This window comes from Opisthocomus hoazin, chromosome 5 (assembly GCF_030867145.1).
Source record: "Opisthocomus hoazin isolate bOpiHoa1 chromosome 5, bOpiHoa1.hap1, whole genome shotgun sequence".
Classification (NCBI taxonomy): domain Eukaryota; kingdom Metazoa; phylum Chordata; class Aves; order Opisthocomiformes; family Opisthocomidae; genus Opisthocomus; species Opisthocomus hoazin.
The window spans coordinates 52,287,193-52,311,066 of record NC_134418.1 but is presented as its reverse complement, the minus strand read 5'-3'; the positions used below and the strand labels follow the sequence as shown (position 1 = coordinate 52,311,066).

At 43.1% G+C, this 23,874-nt stretch overlaps 1 protein-coding gene across 17 annotated transcripts in view; it reads right to left on the bottom strand.

Annotated features, from left to right (window-relative positions):
- ADGRL3 (adhesion G protein-coupled receptor L3) overlaps positions 1-23,874 on the bottom strand; it is a 522,074-nt gene that overhangs the window by 261,577 nt on the left and 236,623 nt on the right. The gene's annotated exons all lie outside the window — the stretch shown is intronic.

Here is a 23,874-nt window from a genome sequence, read left to right as displayed (position 1 = left end):
ATATGTTACAGAAAATTTGCACCACTACAGAGTCAGCAGCAACCCAACAAAGCTCTGAACACATTGCAGCGCTGGGGGTACTGATGGGGCTAGAAAGGCAAGATAATGAGCTATGAAAATGTGTCTCCTGTACCACGAAGGCATTTACACATGTATGGGCTGGAAAGCAACCCCTGAAACCCTGTGGGAATGGGGGGATGGGGGATAAAGAAAAAAAAATAAAGGATACAGGGGGTTTCATTTAGCTTGGTTTAACAGAGCTACTGAAGAGATTCGTAAAGCTTTGGCAAGTCTGCACAGTTTTTAACCTGTTCTTGCCCACATGCATGAAGGACTTGCAGAACGCACAAAAGAAAATAATGAGTAAATGTCTAATAAAGACCAGGTCAAGCATTTCTAGCTCACCTCTCTACCCCTTTCAGCACAAGCTAATCCTCCTTTGGCACTGAAATGAAGAAATACAAACAGCAATCCCTTCTGCATTGGCTGCCTGCCTGAACTACAGTGTCTGTAAACTTTCACTGAAAACCCCATTGGAGTGAAAATGAGGTCAGTGAAGACAATTCATTGCTACAATAAGTTACTCTCATAAAAAAACATACCCGACAGTTCAGCTTTATGACCTACATCAGAGGAAAAGACATATGTATATACAACACACGGCAAATGTGCACAGAAAACGGGAAATAGTTGGGTTCTGATTTGAGGTTTGCAAGAATACTTCAAAGACCTACGATAGTGGTGATACTGCACGTGGACAATGAAAGCAGGGAGAATTTTTCTCAGTTCCATTTGAAGTGCTCTCTAGTCCACACCAAAACCACACCTCTCCCCAGAAATTTGAGTAATTATCTCTGGTATCTTCCAAACAGTAAGTAAAATATAAATCAGCTGCGTGGAGGGATTAAATCAAGCCAGCACCATGGGCTGGCTCAGAGCCTGGTTCCTGGGATATTCTGCAGAGAGCTCCACAGGAACTTAACCAACAATTAGCAAGAAACATCCAAAAACTCTAACAAGAACCAAGAAATCTTAATGGAGAAAGCATACACTAGCTGCTATGACCATTAGAAAACAAAACAGGGTGAAGGCATGAACTGAAAAACCTTCAACATCAGTTTGTTTTAATTTAAATCATTACATGGAAAGTTTAAGATTGCTGTCATATCAAGTGCATCTGGAAGACTATTCAGTATCTTCTATGCCTGCCCCCCTCCCGCCACACCCCCCCCCCAACTTGAATTCAATTAGCTTCTCAAAGCAATTTCAGTAATACTTTGCATAAGCCAAAACTGGCTAACGAGAAAGGAAAGCAAATGTTCCAAAATCACCATGGCAAACCCAAATGGACTGCACCAAAAAATCCCAGCTGGTAAACCACCAAATGCAATCTTTGACCATTTCCCAGTGGTTTTCATGCTGTACACCTTCAAGCTATTCAACTGGACTACCTATCAGATCGAATGGCCAGATGGATGGGAAGTGATTACTGTCAGAGAAATTCCTGGTTAGGGGCTGAACTACCCAGGGCACTAAAGAGGAAAAAAAGAAAAAAAAAAAAAAGGAGCATGACAAAAATAGAGTGAATCATCTAGGGTGATTGCTAATTCATTACAAAGGGTGTCTCCTGCTTTTGTAGGAGGGCTGCAGTGACAAGCACCGACAATGAGAGAAACAACTTCTGAGACAAATCTCGACTGTTACTGGGGTGACAAAGACAACAGCTTCCACACAGTGAAAGCTGTCAGATTACAGCAGCCAAGCAAAGGATAATTGAAGGTATTTAAATCAGACAGTGAAGTGGTAATTTAGCCCCCCCCTTCTTTCTTGCTTTTTTCCCGCCTTTTACTAGGATAACTGTGTTGGCATCACTAACCATCCTACTCCTTCCCACTGTGCACTACAGTTGCCATACAGCAGGCAGACCTACAAGTTGTACTGAAATTGAAATGGTGACCAGCAGACAGATGGTTTCAGTTAACTTTATACAATTTTTTTTTCACTCCTCTTTCCAATAATGGCAATTTCTATATCTTGCTTGTGTAAATCTGAAATATCCAGCACCAGGTTATATATGATGACTGTCGTGTTTCCTGGACCAAACTCTCCAAAGTGCTAAGCTCCTGTTCAGAGCTGTTAGGTTAAGCAGGCTATCTTTAAAGGGTTTGGCAGGCAGCACAATAATCAGTCTCACTGCTATTCCCCAACAAAGCCACTTTCCAAAATGACAAGCCTTCCCCCTTTAGGTTGTCAAAATAGAGCCCAAAACCATGGTACATTCTTTGCCTAGAGTGGAGATCGTACAAACAGTAAATGCCAAATCCTTCAAAACACTGGAGAATCACATGTATCATTGCTAGAAGCACACAGTAAAAAAAGTTGTTTTCAGTTGGATTATTCACCTATTCAGCCTCATTTAAAAAACATCAAACAAGCCTGTCTTCCAGACACCTCTTGAGCACACACTGAAAAATGAAGTGTGGGTCCATTCCACAGCTAACTGCATCCTTAATTAACTCCAGTGTTTTCTTAAATTTGACTGTTCCAAGACTGGGTCTACATAATCGAGGGACCAGTATTAGTTGCATCAAGCAATAGTAAAGAGTTAGAATTAATCTTACAAGCATGAACAAAATATCATTTGTATTAATTATGAGAGCAGCCTGCCCACACAGAGGCTCAGGCTACAAAATACATCTGAAATTCTGCCCTCTGCAGAGCAGGAGGTTATTTGAACTCAGGCTGATGCTGTCTGACCAGTTTTAATTGCCTTTTTTCTTTCATCTATAGACTCCTTTGATATTCCTTATTCTTTTAAATCCACACACAATCCTTCTATGGCTTCGAAGTTAGGCATTTCCAAGCCTCCTCCCTGAGCAGTTTACTGTGTGCCAGAGCTGACTCTGTGCATTTCGGCATTGAACACTGATGCAATGTGAAAGGTTTTTTTACCCACGGCTCCTTGAGCATGTGATGGAGCTTTCTTTTACTGTGAATGGTCTTGTTGTCACCTTGGCTGCAATCCTCTGTTAATGTGACTTGGGAGATGGTGCTAAGCTACAGCCCCTGCTTCTTCAGCCGTTCTTCAGAGAATTAGGAGCTCTGCATCTTGATAAAATGACACAGAATATCTTCCTCAAGAATGAAAGCAATTTTCTAGCCTTTGATTGCTGAAAGCATGCTTGATAAATTGAATGGGAAGGCATAAAAAAAAAGGGGGGGGGGGGGGAAGTGACTGAGAACAAGAGATGTTAACAATGAAGCTCTTACATGAGGAGGATTCAGGTCATCAATTTTCTTCAGATGAATCAAATACTGTTAACAACAAGGAAGCGGCTCCACGATAAGACACACAGACGCGCTCCAGAAATTTAATGCTTCGCCCCTCATAGCAGAATTTACAGCATTTAATCGACCAAATGGAAAGGCAGAGGCTCTTATCAACTGGAAAGCGGGAGGCGTGACAGGAGAGGGGGCCAGGATAACGAATGCACAATGAAGTCATAGGGATGCTTGTGAAGCCACTCCAGTGTCTTGGTGATGCAGAGGTTCTTTGAGATAATTAAATTACATCTCCCCCACAGGCACAATCTAATTTGGGATGTGATGAAAGTAAGGGATGGCCTCCGTTTTCTTCCATGCCCCAGAGGACATAAAGTATCACCGAGTTAGATGCCTGAAAATACACATCAAGGTTTGCATCCATATCAGTGAGCTCTTTGGCCTCCACCCAGAAGATTTCCCCCTCTTCTTCCTCAGATCCTCTTTCCAGGCTCCTTCCAAAATACTTTCCTAGAAATCTCTCTCAACCACCACACAAGACTTCCATCCCTGCTGTCACCCCATTTAGTACTGACCAAATCTGTCTGCCTCCAGGTTGTGCCTGCTGCATGCCTTGTTCTCCCATCATTCTCTAAATTCAGTTTGCTAGTACATAGCACACAGCTGGTAACACCAGCAACACCCCACACACACTTCAAAAAGCCCCACAAAAAACTCCAAACCAACAAAACCAAACCATCCGGCACTGTACAAGATGATCCTGTTGCTCACCAGGCTTTCACGTACATCTCTTCTTCCTCAAATAGCTTACAATATCTTGGAGGCTTTTTTCAATCAACATTTCTTTAAGAGGCAAAAGTATTTGTCAAGTGAAAGAGCTATCTGATACGGACGCAACCCTTTGTTTGCAGAAAGATCTTCATTAAACAATATAAAGGATGCATCATTTAATTAAAATTAAGACTGTTAGTAAAGACACTGCCATTCTTCCCCATTACCTTTTTAATGGTGGTGGAAAGGATACAAAATGAGCTTTACAGATCATCCAATGTGCTTTTTTGGCATCTATTGATGTAACCATGTATTTTAATACACAAGAATGTCACAAACCCCAGGCTTTCTAATATTTCTTGGAAATAGAATTTTACTTACTGTTCACAAGTAACCTGTCCCATATAAATTAATGATGAAATTAATATATAGCATCTGTAAGTAGAAAATTGAACAGAAATGGAAGCTTATTGGCAGTAATAGTAGCAAACAGCTATCCAGGGGACTTCTGTCTACTCACAACACTCATCTAAACATTGATTCAGCACACAAAAGGCATCTTCAGTAATCTGAATGGGACCTCCTAGTACATTTTTTTTTTTATTATGTTACTTGAATCACACCGTCTTTTGGCTTCTGGAAAGCCAAAAGACAAATATATTCCCCTAGTATCTGTGGTGTCAGGCTCCCCAACACATTCTTCCCAGAATTTCTCCATTGACAAGCATTTCATTCCTTCTGTTGATCCAAAGTACACATTAAAATGGCTTGCAGAGGAAGAATTGCTCCGTCCTCACTTTATTCAATACTTGCTATTCCACAAGGTCAAAAACCTGGTGCTTTTAAGTTATAGCGAAAAGGGAGAAATTACAACTTCACATCAGATGTGGCAGATTCCTGTCACATCCAGCTCTCCTGTCCAGTTTGGTCTCAGTAACCCTCCTTCTGTGAAGACGCCAAAACTCTCATGCTGCCTTGATGCAGCCACAGGGCCCAGCCAAGGGTCTAGGGGAGGTTCCCCCTGCACTGTGCCACTTGTGAGTGGCTGCTGTCAATGCCACTGATACCCTGCACCTTGTGATCACCTAGTACAAAGTCATCATTTCCAGCATGGAAAGGATCCATGCTTCTCCTGACTGCATGCATTTACTTGTGGAGAAAGGGCACTGGTGGACAAAAACCTCAGCCAACAGTCTCTGCATTTCATGACTAGAAACACAGTTCTCCCTTGAACCTTGTTGGAATTGCCCACAGGGCTGCAATCTCAAGGTGGCATTTCTGTCTTGACAGGCTGAAAGAACAGTTTTCATCGAAGAATAACATAATCAGGCAAACAATGAGTAAAGAATAATTCTCACACTGCATTCACATGTCAATTGATCCTCTACATCTAGGTATAGAACTAGACACACAAACAGGTAATCAACTTTTTCATCACAGGAAAGACTTTTTGAATGGCATCACTTCTTGTTTCAGAAAATACTGCAGAATCTACCGCACACCTCTGCTGAGGGGAAGTCTGTTTACTTCAGGGTCTTTCTGAGAAAGCACACAAATGACAAAAGAACTTCTTTACTTTGAGAGTGACAGAGCACTGGAATAGGCTTCCCAGAGAGGCTGTGGAGTCTCCTTCTCTGGAGATATTCAAAACCCGCCTGGACAAGGTCATGTGCAGCCTGCTCTACGTGATCCTGCTTTGGCAGGGGGGTTGGACTAGATGGGCCCCAGAGGTCCCTTGCAACCCCCACCATTCTGTGATTCTGTAAAAACTGTAGGAACACAAGAAATGCCAGAGTCTTTGACCATACAGCTCGGCTCCCACTGCCCTGATGAAATTCTCGTTTGTCTGTCGCCAACACAGGCAGAAGGATCAGTGACATCAATTCATTCCAAACAACTTACAGGAAAGTAAATGCCACAGACAGGCAGAAAAAGAGAGATCTCTCTATGCTGAACTGATATATCAGCCTTAAAAAACCCAGAAGGTATTCACACTGAGAAAAGTAAAAGCCCAGCGCTGGTAAAGTAGCTGGTTAGGAGAACAGAAACTTCTGCCACTTGCTCCAAGGGTGCCCAAGAGTTCTAACACAACATTGGGATGCCAAAAAAAAGAGAACAGAGAACAACATATGTAATGTTATTTCTAGTGAAACCTACTAAGTCAGTGACAGCAAGGATCAGAGAGTAGAGGAGGCAAGAATTTGCCCTGAAGGCAAATTTTACCACAATTCCCTGCTTCAGAACTACTTGTGTCCTGAGCGCCGCTCTAGTTTAATCTCCATTAAATCAGTATGGCAGCCGAATACTCCGAATTTTGAAAATAATTTATTTACAAAGATTAAAATTTATAGCGATAGCATGTATTTACATATAGTATAAGTGGAAAAGTAATGAGAAAATAGTAGATGAATTCTGACGTGACTCGGTCTAACAAACCCAAAAGAAATCATTCCTCCCCTCACTGTATAAAGCCTTGGTCCGCAGTGTTGCTGGACACATTGACAAAGCACTATATGATCCTAACCAGATGACCAATTCTACCCCAACCATGTGAAGGCTTTTTTTTGAAATGTTCTTACCCCCCCCCCCCCCCCCATTATAATGTAACTTAAGTACTTCTTTTTAGATGTTTCAGCTTCATAGCTAAAGCTCTTGTGGCTTAGAGTAGAAAGCCTTCCCATACCTACAGCTTTGGCCTCCTTAAAGGTATGAGTAATAAAACACAGTCTGAGAAACAGCATTCAGAACAAATTCTCTTTTGAAAAAGATGAAAAATTCATTCTCTTCCCCAGAGCCAAGCTGGAGCAGTCAGGAGTATTCACGTCTTTCTGCTATTAACTCAATTAAGCACGCAATAAGGATTGCTGGGTAAAACGCAGCGTGTATTTGCGTGCATGTAAAATGCAGACTCAAGGAGTCTTAAAATGCCCTTATAAATACAGCAAAAATAGACCAATAAAATATTTTGTAATGACTATTTATGTGTGTATAACAACTCATTATTTCAATTCTCTGCATCAGGGATTTCTTGTTTCTTTCCTCTACCCCTTAAATAAATCTAAATAAATTATACATTTAAAAACAGTCTATGCATCTATAACAACAGAAACAAATTTCATTTAACATCCAGCTGTCAAAGCCAGCCCTTCTGTCACTCTTTATTCAAGTCTGTTTTACATAATTCATGTCATCTTAATTATTTCCTTCTCTTTCTGGGTAGGATAGCACTTGAGAATGAGCCACTTACAGCACAGCCATTTCGTTTGGAGATAATACGACTGCATGACATGATCGCTCAGAAAAAATACACTGATGTTTTAAGGTGTCCAGGTGGGGAATTATGTATATGCAGAGCCTATCATCAAGGGACATCACGATCCACATACTACAGCAATAAAAATAGCAGTATATATGCATAATACTGTGTTTTAATGCAGACATACTGTGCTATTAATAGCCTCCCTTTTTGCTCCTTTAACTCCTTTATAAACAGATGCTAACAGAGTTTATGGGGAGCAGAGAGCATTGGCTCAAACTAGACTGAGATACTTTCCCCCACCCCTGCCCATCCCCAAAATTAAAAATTCTTCAGCCTTAGCCAAGGTCCTTCCCATCCTCCACCACTCTGTGCCATTAGTCAATTAGTAGGAATTACAAACAGAGCTTTAATCACAAGCATACTAAAATATGTCTAAAGCAATACAGGCATCACTCAAGAAATATCCTATTCCATTTGCACAGGATAAATAATTAAATTGTTTTAAGCGGTCTAATCTATTAATGCCTCGAGAGGCCTTAATTTTGGCCACTAAATTTCAAGAAGTTACGTTTGTCAGTTCAGTATAGTTAACAGCCATACATCAACTGCAGATGACTAATGAATTTACTACATGATGAAAAAAAGCCAATTCCTCGAATTAAGGTTTCACTCTAAATCGTTCCTCATTCTCCCTACCGCCCAGCACATTTCTCTCCCTTCTCTGTGGCTTCCCAAAATCCACAGCAACAGACCTTCAAAAGGGATAGCCTGGATCCTGCAAACGTTTACTCACGAGGACGACCACTGTGAGTCAGGAAATGTTCTTTGTTGAACTGAGCCACTAATGCACAACAGTTGTGCACTGAATTACCCCAGACCCTCCAGAATCAGGCTTTTGATGCTCCAAAATGCCATTAGAAATGTCATTGACCACAGCGAACACTTCCCAGGCTATAAACTCATCTGGTTTTGCTCCCTGGGCATACAGTCCTGTACTTTCCACCTTGCTCTGCTGCTTGGATTGCTTTGCACGCCATCTCAAGTTATTCAGAGCCCCAGTGAAGCATGGCCGCTTACTCAAAGCTGAGCTGAAATGGCAGGAGGAGCCTCCACACTTGGGGTTTTCACCATCTCAGAGTGCAGTCCAAGGCCAGGAATACGAACATGGATTTATCTGCCACATGCGCAGCTCAGCAGAAGCCAGGGGCCTCACCGCATGAGGAGCTGGGAATATTGAAGAGACTGAATACAGCCACAGAACAAAAGCCTTGTAAAATATTAACTTAGTTACGTACCGGCTGACCGTGCAACCTCAGAGAAATCCCCCTCTTGTACAGCTACGTGACGTACCCCACCAAGATACAGATTGCCTGTTCAGTGCCAAACTTGAATGCAAAGATAGCCGACCTATCTGCTTCCCATGACAATGATGGTCATAGGAAGTCACTGAAAAGAGAAACTGCCCTCCCTGTTGGTGGTACCCCTGGGGAACAGCATCTGCTGGGGCAGCCACACAAAGGCTGAACACCGCAGATCCTCGGCACTTGCAAATCAGGGCGCTTCAAGTGCAGTCAGCAAAGTGCAGCTCACCTACAGGACCTAGACTTTGACACAGTCTGATAGAAGTCCCTGCAACCACATAAAAAAAAGATACAAGGATTACTTAGAAATAAACAGCAGCAGCACAGGTTTCACAGTTACAGAGAAAACACAGTGATCACCTGGGAGCAAAAGAACACCACGAAGCCCCTAGAAAGAAAGAAAAAATCTAGCAGATATAAAGCCAGGAGAAAATACAAAGTATTCAAGCAAGAGTTAAAGCTTTCTCCACTGCCTAATAATGCGATGATAATACAATGATAATAAAGTGAAAGGCTTGGAAAAGATTAAAAAATTTAAATAGTTGGAAGTCAAAGACTGAATTCTTGGGCATATTATGGAGCCAGCTCCCTTGGACCCTATTTGCCTACCACGGTGTTACGCAGTGTGGGCAAAAGTGGGATATACGGTCACAGTGATTAGGAGTCCTAAAAGTTTGGAGGTGCCGAGCTGAAAGTCGCAACACCTCTGTGGGATATCAAGACAGCAATTTTTCAGCATTATGTGTTGTGGAGCAGCACAGGCATAACAGACATCCAGGGCAGTGCAACTTTCTTGCTTGCTTTGCGGTTTTGAAGAAAACCAAATGATGAACAAATACATATACACATACCATAAAACAATTTGAACTTGCTAATATGCTGCAACACGTTTGGGGGGTCTTCTGGATGTTGATACTGGTTTTAACTTTCTGAAAAGACAGTGAGTTGCTTCTGCTTTCCTTCTTGGTTTTAAATCAGTTCTACTCTTTGTGTACATGAAAGGCAAGACTTGTGAAGTTTCCTCTTTAAAAAAGACTGTCATTTACTATTTTTCCATGCATATGTTGCTGTACTTTCTCAGATGTACATCCCTCTCTACATATATGCAGTAAACGTAGATGTATATACAAACATGCCGAATGTTGCACATTAAAGAAATGCATATATTTAAAACATACTGTTGTAGGGTCTATTTTGGTAATAGCCATCTGGAAGAGGAAAAAAGCAGAGAAGAAACACTTAATGTAACCAAACTAGATTTTGTACACTTCTGCCAACCTACAACAGAAAGAAAATTTACCGGCTACTCTTCGCTTTGCAATCTAACTAACCATTACTGCAACAGCTTTATCCATACAGAGACACCCAGACTACATCATCTGGCAACCAACTTCAGCAGAAGACCAATCTTGCTTCTTAGTATATTTTTAACTGCCGCAGAAGATGGAACTGGCAGACTTTTGTCACTGTTACAAAGGACGTACCCCCTGCAAATCTCAGTCTCTCAAAATCTTTTCTTTTCCTGGGTGGTCAAAACTTTTTTTGTACCATTTTTTTCTAGTGAAGCCCTCCCCTGGACCAGGTCTGGGTAACAAATGGCTGATGACGGCTCCTGTTGCAGCATAGGGATTTCATAATTATCCAACGTTTACCCCAGGGCCTCATACTCACCACTAAGCACTCCAGCCATTCCTGCTGCCAATGCTAAGCAAATCTTTAAATCAGCACTGCAACCACTGCAGCTTTGTTTCTCTTCTAGCTGAGCAACACTGCACTGTGACCAAAGTCCTATCTGTCCTACAGATTTCCTCCTTCCTATAACAACACCCTTAATAAAACTTTTGATATTCAAAAAGTGATGGGATCTTGATTTCACATTCCACTTTCATAGCTGCCTTACTCCTGCTGAAACAGTGAAGTGAAATCATGCACTGAAACTCTGCTGAGAATTTTCTTCCTCATGGAAGAAGAAAAAAATGTCCAACATGCTCAGAATTCAAATCAGAACCAGAAGGGCGCTGATTCCATATACATGTTATCAAAATGGTACACATTTGAAAATCACGCTGTACTTGCCAAACTTGAGGGTGACCCCCTGGGAGGAAGGGGATTAATATGTAACCTTAGGTCAAGAGAGGTTACACAATCAGTATTTCCCATACCAACACTGAGGAAATTAAATTCGTGGTGGAGATGCTCAGCTGCGGAAATGCAAGGAAATACTGGAAGAAACTAACACGATTAAAAAACATCAATTAATTCCTTTACACAGAAGAAGCCCAGAACACAGACTTGGCAGAAATACTGCTCAAACTCACTTATTTATTCATTCATTTTAGTAGCCATGCTCTACTTTGTGAATTATTCCTGATAATGCAAGCAGACATGTAAGAAAATACCCAGTTCCCACATATTTTAATACACATTCTAGAGTCTCAAAAATGAAATTTTTTGCACTGTGTATCCATTTCTATATGTGCATATCTTTGTACATCTCCAAAGAAGACAGCTAAGAAATGGAATATGTGTTTTTAATCTCTTAATTATGCTTTTTTCCCCCCTAAGTGCATTAATTTGGCAGCTAAAGGTTTCTGCTCTCACTGAAGGGTGAGACAACAGAGCCTCTCGAAGCCCAAATTTTTGGCACCACCTCACTCCTTTATGCTTGAGGCTACTTCCCCTCTGACTGATTCTTAATTTGAATAAGCTTTCACTGAAGACTGTATCAGAACTGCAGCAAGATAATCTTATTAAACCATACGAGTTTAAAAACTCAGAGCTTGATGCTCAGGCAGGCTGTTTCCAAATTGGTATACTTAAGATCCAAATTAGATCATGAGCAAAATATTAAAAGGCACCAGAGCCACTTAACAGTGAGCTTCAATTTCCAAAAGAAATTTCTGGACATTGGGAACCCAGGACTCATGCCAGTTCACCGGGAGTCAGGCTCCTGGCTGCAATTGATGCTTTTAAGTGTTATAGACCCTTAAAATGTAAGCAACAGAGAAGGGCTGTTAAGACAAAGGAATTTACTTCACCTGTTGTAAATACTAGCACAAATACATGGGTCCTTCTGAAGAATGCTTCAGTTATAGGAGGTTTCTATCCCCACCCAAGGTCTCCTGACAAAAAAACACCTTTGAGGGATGCTGTGCCAACTGGCACTGCATCTGTAAGCTGATGCAACGAGGTGCCTTTCAAGCAGTATAAAAGAAAATCTCCATTCTCTTCCTCTCCCTTCACACTTTATATAGACTACTTTTGGTTTTTAAATAATTGACAAGTGTTTATAACTTCAGTTTCACTTCAGCCACCTCCAAGCATGGAAGACTGCCGTCATTAGAAATGGGTGAATTGGTGGTTAGGATGCGATCCACCCTTGGTTTGCCAACACGGTCACGCATGCGGTTTGTAGCAAACTAGGTGGCTGCTTAGTTGCCCTTAGGTCCCCTTGACTTCCAGTAACTTGGCAAGATGATCCACCAGGTGCTTTTGCCGTCTGGATGCCATCCAGGCCATGAAAATTAAGTTTGCGGAGATCTCCTGGAATGTTTCTACCTCTGTGCCAGCTTCAGACAGCTCCTGTCACATGCATGGTGTTACTCAAGTACCAAAGTGTTTTCTGGATCACAGCCCAACAAGACAGGCATTAGCCTGTGTTGTTTGGTGCCTGGCTTTAACTCTTTACATCTAGCTACAAGTGCAACTAATGAACTGAAACTGATTTTCCAGAGCTCAGTCTAATCCACTGCATTGAAGGTGACCTATACTCATTGTGTGTGTGCGTACAGTTAAAGGGTTTGGGGTTTTTTAAGGTGCCTTGGATATTAGATGCCCATGTACATCTGTTGGCAACCTTGCCAGTAATTCAAACGGGTGCCAAGGAGCACTTCTGACGCAGACAGATTTTAGAGGGATCCTAAAGATTTCTCCCCTGCTCCCCCAAATATCAACAGTAAAGATCACTCATCTGCCTTCGTACAGGCAATTCTCTGTTACCCATGTGAAAATCAGTTGAGGTACCAACTTCAGCACACCTCCAGTCCACCAACATCCCTGACAAGAGCACAGTGCTCTGACACGCATGATTCAGACCCTGGACACCTGCAATAAGCACTATATTTTTTCCAGAACTAACCTTGCTCCCTCCAACCTAATGGTTGCTTTTATATTTTACTCCACATCTTTGCTAGTACTAGCATTGAGGATCAAACTTCACTTTGCATCAGTGCTAGCTGGGTGCCACTGTAATCATTTAAGTGGAACAATCTGTTCCAAGTGACCAAGAGAGCTAATAATTTATCAGGAACAGAACAGGCGTTTTGGGGAAGGACATAATTATATTTGTGTGGTTTGTAATACTCTTGAGTCAAATGGGACATTCTGTGTAATTCAAAGCCACTTGAGGAAAGGAAGAGAGGAAGCAGGCTTTCCAAAGAGAAATGGTCTCAAACTCTCAAATTTACCACAAACAATTTTTTTCTCTCTCCTCTGTCCTTTTGGTTTTGCTTAAAATACAGAAAACCTCCAGCACCTGAGTAGGCTTTACGGGATATGAGGAGGAGGAAGTACAAATAATACACAAAAAATATCTTGCTTTTATATAGGTAATGATGCAGCCTGAACTTGAACGCTGTACAGCTCATCTTGTCTTAAATGTGGCAATGCAGAATTCAAGGGTATTCAGGGAAAAATAACAAAAACCTTCGAACACTCATAACAAACACCCAGAATAACTCCCATAAGAAGAAATATTTGAAAGATCGTAACATTCTGCCTTGGAGGGCAAATAAGTTAGAAGCAACATGACAAAGGCATGCGAGCTAACGAGCAGAAATGGGAACTTGCATGCCTCTGTCTTCACAGTCTGAGAAAGGATGGCAATGAAATTAAAATCTGACAAAAAGCAATTGTTTTTCACACAATAAGCTATTGTTCTGCTGGACTTTGAGCTCCTGGAAGTCATCATGACCAAGGACTCGATGAGATTCAGAAGGATCTGGCCATTTATATGGATAGCAAGAGTATCCAGTAATTGCAGTTAATGCTAACAAAGAAAATCACAGAATCACAGAATCACAGAATAGTAGGGGTTGGAAGGGACCTCTGTGGGTCATCTAGTCCAACCCTCCTGCTGAAGCAGGGTCACCTACAGCAGGCTGCACAGGACCTTGTCCAGGCAGGTCTTGAATATCTCCAGAGAAGGAGACTCCACAACCTCCGAAATAATATTAAATATCTTGGGCATTGGGGTGAAAGTCCATCTCTAACTATGAGGCATCAAGATGAAAAAAGGTGTGGGGCTGGCAGAGACAGACCCTGCCCACTAAGGGATGCCACATCCTGCCCCAGAGGCAGGCCAGACAGGGCACGGGGGCAGACCAGTGACAGCATGGGGAAAACGTATTCCCATTCCAGCATCTTTTCTTCTGGCCAGCTCCAAATCTTCCCTTCATCCCCTGCATTAGTTTTATAGTTCTCTATGGTTCTCTAGCCCCTAACTCCATCTCCTATTCCTCACATTGCCTCTGCAATAGAGTTTTTCCTTCTCTGTCAACGGTCCTACTCTGAGTAAAAGCACTTAATATACTGCCTACTACAAACTGCAGCTCTCAGTAACGGACTGAATTCTGAGGCCATAACTCAGTCCGGAGGCTCTACTACTGCCCATAAACTACTTGCTGTCTCCCAGTTTACGATGTCAGCAGGACCCCAGCTGAATTAAGGGCTTCTACTGTATATACTGACACCAATGTATTATCTTATGCATAATGCATAGAAGATGGCTCTAATCATAAATTCTATATCCTGCCCTTCCTTTACATCAGACGCAGCCTGGCATCTCTTATGCACCCCATATACTGATACATAAAATCCTTCTCCTGAATCATAATGGCAGCAAAGTCTTTTCTTGGGTCACCACTTCTGATAAAAGCCATTCTCTCCCTCTTTTCCCCAAAGAGGTTGATATAAACTTCAGTTCATCCCACTAACAAAACTCACACTTAAATTTAAAGACCATGTTGAACTGATGATCCAGGAAAACTGCCTGCATCAGTCCGTGTTTTTGACACTAGCAAGCGAATGATTTGTGCCTAACACCAATCTTTTGCCTGTTTACATTTGGAATTAGCAGGAGTGATCACACAAAATGCAAAGCTGTGCTGTGGATGCCAAACTGCAAATGTGCAAAGGTGAGTGAGGTCTGCAGAGAGCATTTCCAGACCTGCAGAGAAGTACAGAAGCCCCAGGCATACACACAGAGAGGGTGTGGTATAAGCCAGTGCTGATTTTACATGCCTTGGAATGGAATATGGAGTTCAAGCTCCAAAGATTCCACAAACGATGCAGTCAAAAATGTGCTGAATGAAAGCTTTGAAATACCCTGAAGAATAGACAATCCCCTGTGTATAAACCCCATTTGACCCTCAGGCACAGACTAACTGAGCTCTTTTGTACGAGAAGAAAGAAAAAAAGAAAAAGAAACTGATATAGATTCATTACTTCAAAGTCATCTTACCTCACAGCCCTCTAGCCATTATTTCTAGCCAGAAGACTAACTGGAGAAGGAGCATGCATGTATCTTTCTACTCAAACAAAATGATTTCTTCGTTATCTTCAGACAGTATAAGTCCATTTAGCCTGAATAAACTTTATACACTATCTTGCAATGCTGTAAACAAATTTAAGCCTCATGACAAAAAGACCAAGCATCTGAAGACCAAGCCCCATGATGGCCTCGTAAGGTTGTCACATTCAGGCAGACTGAAGATGTAGGAAGACTGTGTAGAAGCATCTTCGACGTTCATCACTTCAGCAATGTAGGCAACGGGCAGGAGGTGCCATGGGCAGCACGCAGATACCTGGCTTTAAACTTTGCTCTTTGGGCACCTCAGATAATGCTTTTCATTGTACAAAATCCTGTTCCAGCAAAAGCAGAGAATAGTACCTAAGGCCCTAAAGCTGTTTCTTCCCTGATGGCCCTCCCTGCAGTTACAGGAAGGCTTTTCCTGTGCTTGCACCCACCTCCTGCAATGTTGCAATAAATGCAGCACACATTTCAACCAGTGGACAACCATGGTCAGCAGCGCCTCCATCTCTGCTCACCAATTCCTTGCCGGGTACAAATTAGTAGCTGCTGTTCTCAACAAGCCTCAAACGTTCAGAAAAAACAGGTTACAGGAACATGTTTCACATTGGTCTTCTCCCACTGGCAAAAGCTACATGTGGCAGGCTGCCAAGGCCTTGCCAGTCTCTTCCCTCTGACATGCTAGAGCCAGCCACTTTCACACAAGTAAAGTAATGGATGCAGTAATAAAGCTGGATTTTCCCTGCATGGTTTTCAGCACATCATGTGTTCAGCACTTCTGAGGCCACTTCAAGACATGATTTATCCAAGAGATTATCCCATGTCTTCTCTTTGTCAGTTAGGGCCAGTGAGGGGCGATAAAAATGAAATGAAACAAAACAAAAGTGCTAGCAAACTGAAACAGTCTTAGAAAACAGTAATGACGAATTACTCCAACTTCCTCCAGCCTGCATGCTTCAAGGAGGCCTTTCCCTTTGGCCACGGAGGCTGCCGGTTGCACGTTGCTTTCTCAGCTCGTGTCTGGATTTTCTCAGATGAAACAGATGCACATTGGAATTGCATGGTAACGGCAACCAAAAACCTGCAACCATGGCACAACACAACTGTCTTTTTATTTATTTATTTTAAGTGAGGTGTTTTACAGTTTGCCACAGCTCCCAATTGGTACCCGGGGAAGCCTAAAGCATTATTTTTGATCTACAGAGCCTTCCACGGTTTGGAACCTAATTACCTTCAGAAACTACTGCCTCCTCCTCATCTGTTACCATGGCAGCTGCAATCAGCTGAGATGCTTGGGCTGACAAGCCCTGATTTACTAGGGTACCAGGGCAATTCCAGGGGGCTGTCGCTTTCAGAATTTACTCCACTGCTTGGGTCTGGCAGCATTTCCAGGAATGGAAGAGGTAGGATAAATTAAGACTGTACAGGCTGGGAAGTAACAACCTTTCTTAAAGTGATTCAACAGCTCAGTGCACACTGCACCACTAGCACTTACCGTGTTCCTTTATTTTTTATTTTTTCCCCTTTTAGTAATAGTATACGCGACCTTGTCCTAGGGTCAAGGTGCAGGTGAGATTAGTAGACTTTGATTCATTTTAAAATATCATTCCGCATGGTGAGAAAATAAGATTGTTTAACCAAGTGGTGAGGCTTGTTTTCTACCCTTCAAAATCAGCATCCGGGGAACGTGAGCTTCAGTATTCCCTGTTCATTTCTACTGGTTACAGAAACTACTGTTTAACTGAAACATTATTATTTCTCTATATTGATGTTTTTCACATGGTGATCTTAAAGCACCAAACTTATGCTTCCCAGAAAGAGCAAAGCCTAGCTTCCCATTGCAAGACCTCAGTCCTTCAGAAATGCACTTCCCACGCCATCTGTGAGGTAACAAATTTAGAAAAATGAGTAGTATCTTGGCAGTCTTTCCAAAATATACTCAGGATGCAGGGGAAGGTGGAGGGGTTCCTACCAAATGGGGCATTCAGTATCTAAGTCAGAGGTGACAACAATGTCTAAGTTGATTTCTGAGAAATATGCCATTAATTTTGTAGAGCCTGACACAACTGTGCTGCAATTCACCTGAAATCTGCTCATTCGGTCCTACTGACAGCCTGGTCATTACAGAGCCTCCAGGTCTGCAGCTCTCTTTGTCCTGTGCATCCTCCCCACATAGAATCATAGGTTGGAAAAGACCCCTAAGATCATCAAGGCCAGCCAACCTCCCAACACCACCATGCCTGCTAAACCATATCCCCAAGTGCCACTTCCACACGTTTTTTGAACACCCCCAGGGATGGTGACTCCACCACTCCCCTGGACAGCCTGTTCCAATGCCTGACCACTCTCAGTAAAGAAATTTTTCCTAATAACCAATTTAAACATCCCCTGATGCAACTTGAGGCCGTTTCCTCTCGTCCTATCGCTAGTTACCTGGGAGAAGAGACCAACATCTGCCTCACTACAACCTCCTGTCAGGTAGCTGTACAGAGCAATAAGGTCCCCCCTTAGCCTCCTCTCTTCTCCAAACTAAACAAGCCCAGTTCCCTCAGCCGGTCCTCATAAGACTTATTCTCCAGATCTCTCACTAGCCTCATTTCTCTTCTCCAGACACGCTCTAGCAACTCAATGTCCTTCTTGTAGCGAGGGGCCCAAAACAGAGCACAGTACTCAAGGTGTGACCTCACCAGTGCCGCGTACAGGGGCACGATCACCTCCCCACTTACTGTTCCTGATACAAGCCAGGATGCCGTTGGCCTTCTTGACCACATGGGCACACTACTGGCTCACGTTCAGCCGGCTGTTGACCAGCACCCCAAGGTCCTTTTCTGCCGGGCAGCTTTCCAGCCACTCCTCCCCAATCCTGTAGAGTTGCATGGGGCTGTTGTGACCCAAGTGCAGGACCCAGCACTTGGTCTTGTTGAACCTCATACAGCTGGCCTCAGCCCATCGATCCAGTCTGTCCAGATCCCTCTGCAGAGCCTTCTTATCCTCAAGCAGATCGACACTCCCACCCAACATGCACCAAGAGAAACTACTTAATATAAAAGACTCTATGAGAACATCCCAAAATTGGTATGATCAAAACCAGTGGCCACTTTATGAATGATTAACGAGAATTATCCTATCTGTAAAATACAGATAACCCTGCCTCTTTATTTCCCAACACAAGAGTAGATCACTGGCATTTGAGAAGTGTCTGGAAAATCACAGGTGCTGATAGCATCTATAACAGCACACCATGAGATTCAATATTTTTACAATAATAATAGCACTCGTTTTGGACTCCTGCATTTTTCAGATCATCAACCAAAAACATTAACAAAACACAGCCCTTCAGGAGATGAAAAATCTTTGCGTTGTAATGCAAGCTAGTTCATACAATTTCTTTCTTCCCACCCACCCTGGGCAAAGCACCTGCCGCCATCCCTCCAGTTACCAGGACAGTTGTGAGTGCCCCTCTTCATATGAAAGGACCAGGTCCTCTGATGAAACTAACTGGAAATCTGAGACCGCCAAGAAGCTGATAACAGTCTTATACTATTAATTGCCTTTTTTTTTTTTTTTTTTTAAACTCTAGGTCTTGCTTGACCTGCGGGCTTCACCAATGATGCCAACACTGAAACCACAGGGACAAACCACACAGATTAGACTCAAACTCAAAAGGAAACTAGCTCAGCTAAGCAACTGCAGCCCGGCAGGGCATCTGCTACCTCCCAGCTGTGCCTCTGGCAGAGCTACTAGCAATTCTCGATCTGCTCAGCCAGCAGAAGAGACCAGCAGAGCTGCAGCACCCTGACCTGCACCACACCAGGGCACTTTGCTGGGGGCAGATGGCACCATGACTGGCTGCAGTGGAGGAGAGGGTGCACATCCCACTGCACTGTGCCAGCTACACATCCTCCACCGGAGCAGTCTCTGTCCTGAGAGCAGTGGGAAGATGTGAGCAAGAGCTGTCTTGCCTGTGGGACACAAAACATGTCCAGTGCTCCTGTCAGGGGAGAAGAGAGGAGAGCTGAGCAGCTTTCAGCCCTCATCCCCAAGCCAGAAGTGGCAACAGTGGCACCCAAGAGCTCTGCAATGCTCTATTGTGGCAACAGGCAAAAGCTGTCCCCTTTGCAAACTGAGTGCTCGAGTTGCTGAGAGATACAAGAGTTCCCCAGCAAGAACTTTCCACATTTTCTACCTTCCAAATTTTGAGCAGGCAGAAGGAATTTTGCTTTGATTTTAGGAACAGCTGTTGATATCTGTGAACATTTCTCCCCTGGCTCTTCTGTTATGCCTGCTAACTTTATCTTATTATTCCATCCTTCCTTTCCTTCCTCCAGCTTAAGAGTAGCAGACAATGGTTGCAGTAGACAAGGATCTCTTTACTCCTAATATCTGTAAAGCAAAAGGAAAGGCTTGATTGTGTCTTTAAGGCAAAAAAATGCAATTGTTCTGTGTATGTGTACCTACATGCCAGCTTTGCTACTTCGACCTTCCCCTCCATTTTAACATTCAAGGTTAAAGCCTACAGGAAAGGATAAGGAGCTCAGTAAAACAGACTGTTTCAAATTACAGAGTTAAACACAAAGGTGGTATTGACAGCGCACAGTTCTGCAAACATACATGTCAAACCTGATCCACCCATCTTCTTCCTTCCATTGACTTCAACCCAGGAAAGTACGCAGGCAGGCCTTCATTCCACAAAACCCTTAAGTATGTGCCTTAACAAGAAGCATGCGCTGGCATATTTGTCTGAATCAAGGAGGAGGCAACTAAATGTTTAATTCCCTTGCCCGTGTTGCAGCCTTAAATTTATGTGGCACTTTTTCAAGGCAACTAGCTCCACCAGTAATGAAAGCAACAGCACGCAAAAAGTAACACACAGATTATGTGCTTTGGAGCTGGGCATTTCCTTAGTGGAAAGCATTCACAAGAAATTCAAGAGAGTATGCTGAAACCTATTTTTTTAAATTTTTCTTTAGGGTGTTTTTTAGTAGACTAAACAGCAGTGTTAACACTACGAAAATAAAGGCAACTCTTACAGGAATAGGTGGCTGCTTTTACCCCAGCTGTTTAACGGATGATATGTTAATTTTGTGGCACTGTTGTCCAAGAGAGGACATAGTGAAGACTCCCATGGTACAGTGCACACAGTTTACAATGGGCATGGTTAGAATTTAATCATAGAATCATTAAGGTTGGAAAAGACCCCTAAGATCATCAAGTCCAACCATCCACCCAACACCACCATGCCAGCTAAACCATATCCCCAAGTGCCACATCTACATGTTTTTTGAACACCCCCAGGGATGGTGACTCCACCACTCCCCTGGACAGCCTGTTCCAATGTCTGACCACTCTCTCAGTAAAGAAATTTTTCCTAATAACCAATCTAAACATCCCCTGATGCAACTTGAGGCCGTTTCCTCTCATCCTATCGCTAGTTACCTGGGAGAAGAGACCAACACCTGCCTCACTACAACCTCCTGTCAGGTAGTTGCAGACAGCAATAAGGTCCCCCCTTAGCCTCCTCTCTTCTCCAAACTAAACAAGCCCAGTTCCCTCAGCCGATCCTCATAAGACTTACGAGCCTTCATAAGCCTTCCTACCCTCAAGCAGATCGACACTCCCAATTTGGTGCTACCTGCAAACTTACTGAGGGAGCACTCAATCCCATCATCCAGATCACTGATAAAGATGTTAAAGAAGACTGGCCCCAAAACTGACCCCTGGAGAACACCACTCGTGACCAGCCGTCAGCTGGATTTAACTCAGGTCACCACAAGTCTCTGGGCTCAGACATTCAGCCAGCTTTTTACCCAGTGAAGAGTACACCTGTCTAAGCCATGAGCTGCCAGCTTCTCTAGGACAATGCTGTGGGAGACAGTGTCAAAGGCTTTACTGCAGTCCAGGTAGACAACATCCACAGCCTTTCCCTCATCCACTAGGTGAGTCACCTGGTCATAGAAGGAGATCAGGTTGGTCAAGCAGGACCTGCCTTTCATGAACCCATGCTGGCTGGGCCTGATCCCCTGGTTGTCCTACACATGCCTGGCAAGCACACTCAGGATCAATCGCTCCATAACCTTCCCCAGCACCAAGGTCAGGTTGACAGGCCTGTAGTTCCCAGGATCCTCCTTCCAGCCATTCTTGTAGATGGGCATCACAATGGCAAGCCTCCAGTCATCTGGGACCTCCCCTGTTATCCAGGACTGCTGATACATGATGAATAGTGGCTTGGCAAGCTCCACCAGACCCCATAGACTTGTGAGAGTCCAGGTGGCATAGCAGGTCATTCACTGCTTCCTCCTGGATTATGGGAGGTTTATCCTGCTCTTCATCCCTGTCTTCCAGCTCAGGGGGCTGAATACCGTGAGAATAACTGGTCTGACTATTAAACACTGAGGCAAAGAAGGCATGAAGTACCTCAGTCTTCTCCTCATCCTTGGTGGCAACATTCCTCCCTGCATCGAATACGGGATGGAGACTCTCCTTGGCCCTCTTTTTGTTGTTAATGTTTTTACAAATACATTTTTTGTTGTCCCTTACGACAGTGGCAACCCTGAGTTCTAGCTGGGCTTTTTGCCTTTCTGATTTTCTCTCTGCACAACTTAATGAGACCACTGCACTCCTCTTGATTCGCCTGCCCCTTCTTCCAAAAGTGATAAACTCCCCTTTTTTTCCTAAATCCTAGCAAAAGCTCCCTGTTCAGCCAGGCCAGTCGCCCTCCCCACGGGTTCGCCTTACGGCACATGGGGACAGCCTGCTCCTGCACCTTTAAGACTTCCTCCTTGAAGGATGTCCAGCCTTCCTGGGGCCCTTTGCCCTTCAGGACTTTCTCCCAGGGGACCCCTCAACCAGCGTTCTGAACCGGCCAAAGTCCTGCCCTCCGGAAGTCCATGGTGGTGGTTTTGCTGACCCCCCTCTTTACTTCACCAGGAATCAAGAACTCTGTCATTTCATGGTCGCTAAGTCCAAGACAGCCTCCGACCACCACATCTCCCACCAGTCCTTCTCTGTTAGTAAACAGCAGGTCTAGCGAGGCACCTCCCCTGGTAGTCTCACTCACCAGCTGTGTCAGGAAGTTATCTTCCACACACTGCAGGAACCTCCTAGACTGTCTCCTCTCAGCTGTGTTGTAATTATTTGTTACAGTCCTCAAAAAGACATTTTTCCAAAGCAAATATGCTATGAAACACATTTTTCTGTAATCTTATCGGAAAAACTTCAGTCCATAAAGCACTCCTTGTGAGCTTTTATGGGCAGCTGTTGCTTGAACGCTTGAAGGAAGAGCTGGCAAGTTAAAAAACAAAATAGGCCACAGAGATTTAATTTCCTATAAAATAGCTCCCTACAAGCTGTTTAAATGTTCTTTTCTTAGAGAAATACTCTGAAGATTTTAGAGATTTTCAGGGCAAAGCTTGCAGTAAGAACTCCTCATGTTCCCTCTGCTCAGGGGGCTCCACAAACACACCATTAGATTTATGCTTTTCCCTTTAAAAATAACTCCACGTACCTGTCTGCAAAATTAATTTAAATAAACATACAGAAGAAAGGAACACACTAGCTCAATTTTTCTTTTTTTCTTTTTTTTTTTTTTTTTGGGGGGGTGAAGGTGGGCTGGGGAAGCAATTGCTAATATCTACCATAAATCTGCTCACTCACAGCCTCAGCTCACACACTAACAGCATCTTTGTCTCACACATACTTTTTCTTCCCACCCCCTCTCCCCATAGCCATGCCATAATGTGTCTAAGTCAGCTGTACAGTGTTGCTGATTAAAAACTGCCAGCAGTTAGACAACTTATTATAAAACCTACAAGGGGACTGTGTATTTACGAATGCAATAATTAATCAATGCATAATAAGCATGCACTGCGCATATCGTTTTTCTTTCCACACACAGACAGCTTCGATTACCATGTGGGTTACACTGCCACGAAGATCTTTAGTTCCCAGTAGCTGCTTCCCCACCCCGCAGCGTTAGCAAAGACAAGCTCATTGTATTAAAGTCTGCATTCATCTGCAAAACCACCCAAATACTGCTGAACTGATTAATTTTGCAGGTGGAGGCTTTCAGAAGAAAATGCCATAGTTAGTGGCACAACCACTAGGCTGTCACGATTTTCCTTTCAAACTACTTTTCTCAGAGACTCAGCTATAAGGCGTACTCTGAGCTATGAGCTGGCAGACTGGTTTGCATCTTAAGGACATATTTCATTTTAATGGTTTTATTTTTAAATGGTTTCAAGTCTTTGAATTAATGTAGATTAAAAAAAGAAATTTGACTGACATAAAAATGAAAAATACAGTATTATTCCCCATTTTCACCTGCTTTTTAACTAGAACCAGGTTGTATTTATTTCTAAGAAACTCAACAGTACCCAATTAATAACACAATTGCATACTTATTCATGAAAATTGATCAAATGCTTAAATAAAAAAAAAAGCCATCATCCTTTCCTGAGCCTCCTCACTGATAAACAGCATCAGACAAGGCCCCACAGATATTAGTACTCAGTCAGTAGGGATTTGCTTTTCCCTTGCAAGAAGTTTCCCCCTCAGAGGCTGTCCTCTACAGCACCACTTTCTGCCCAAATGGGAAAACAGAGATGCTTTGCCGC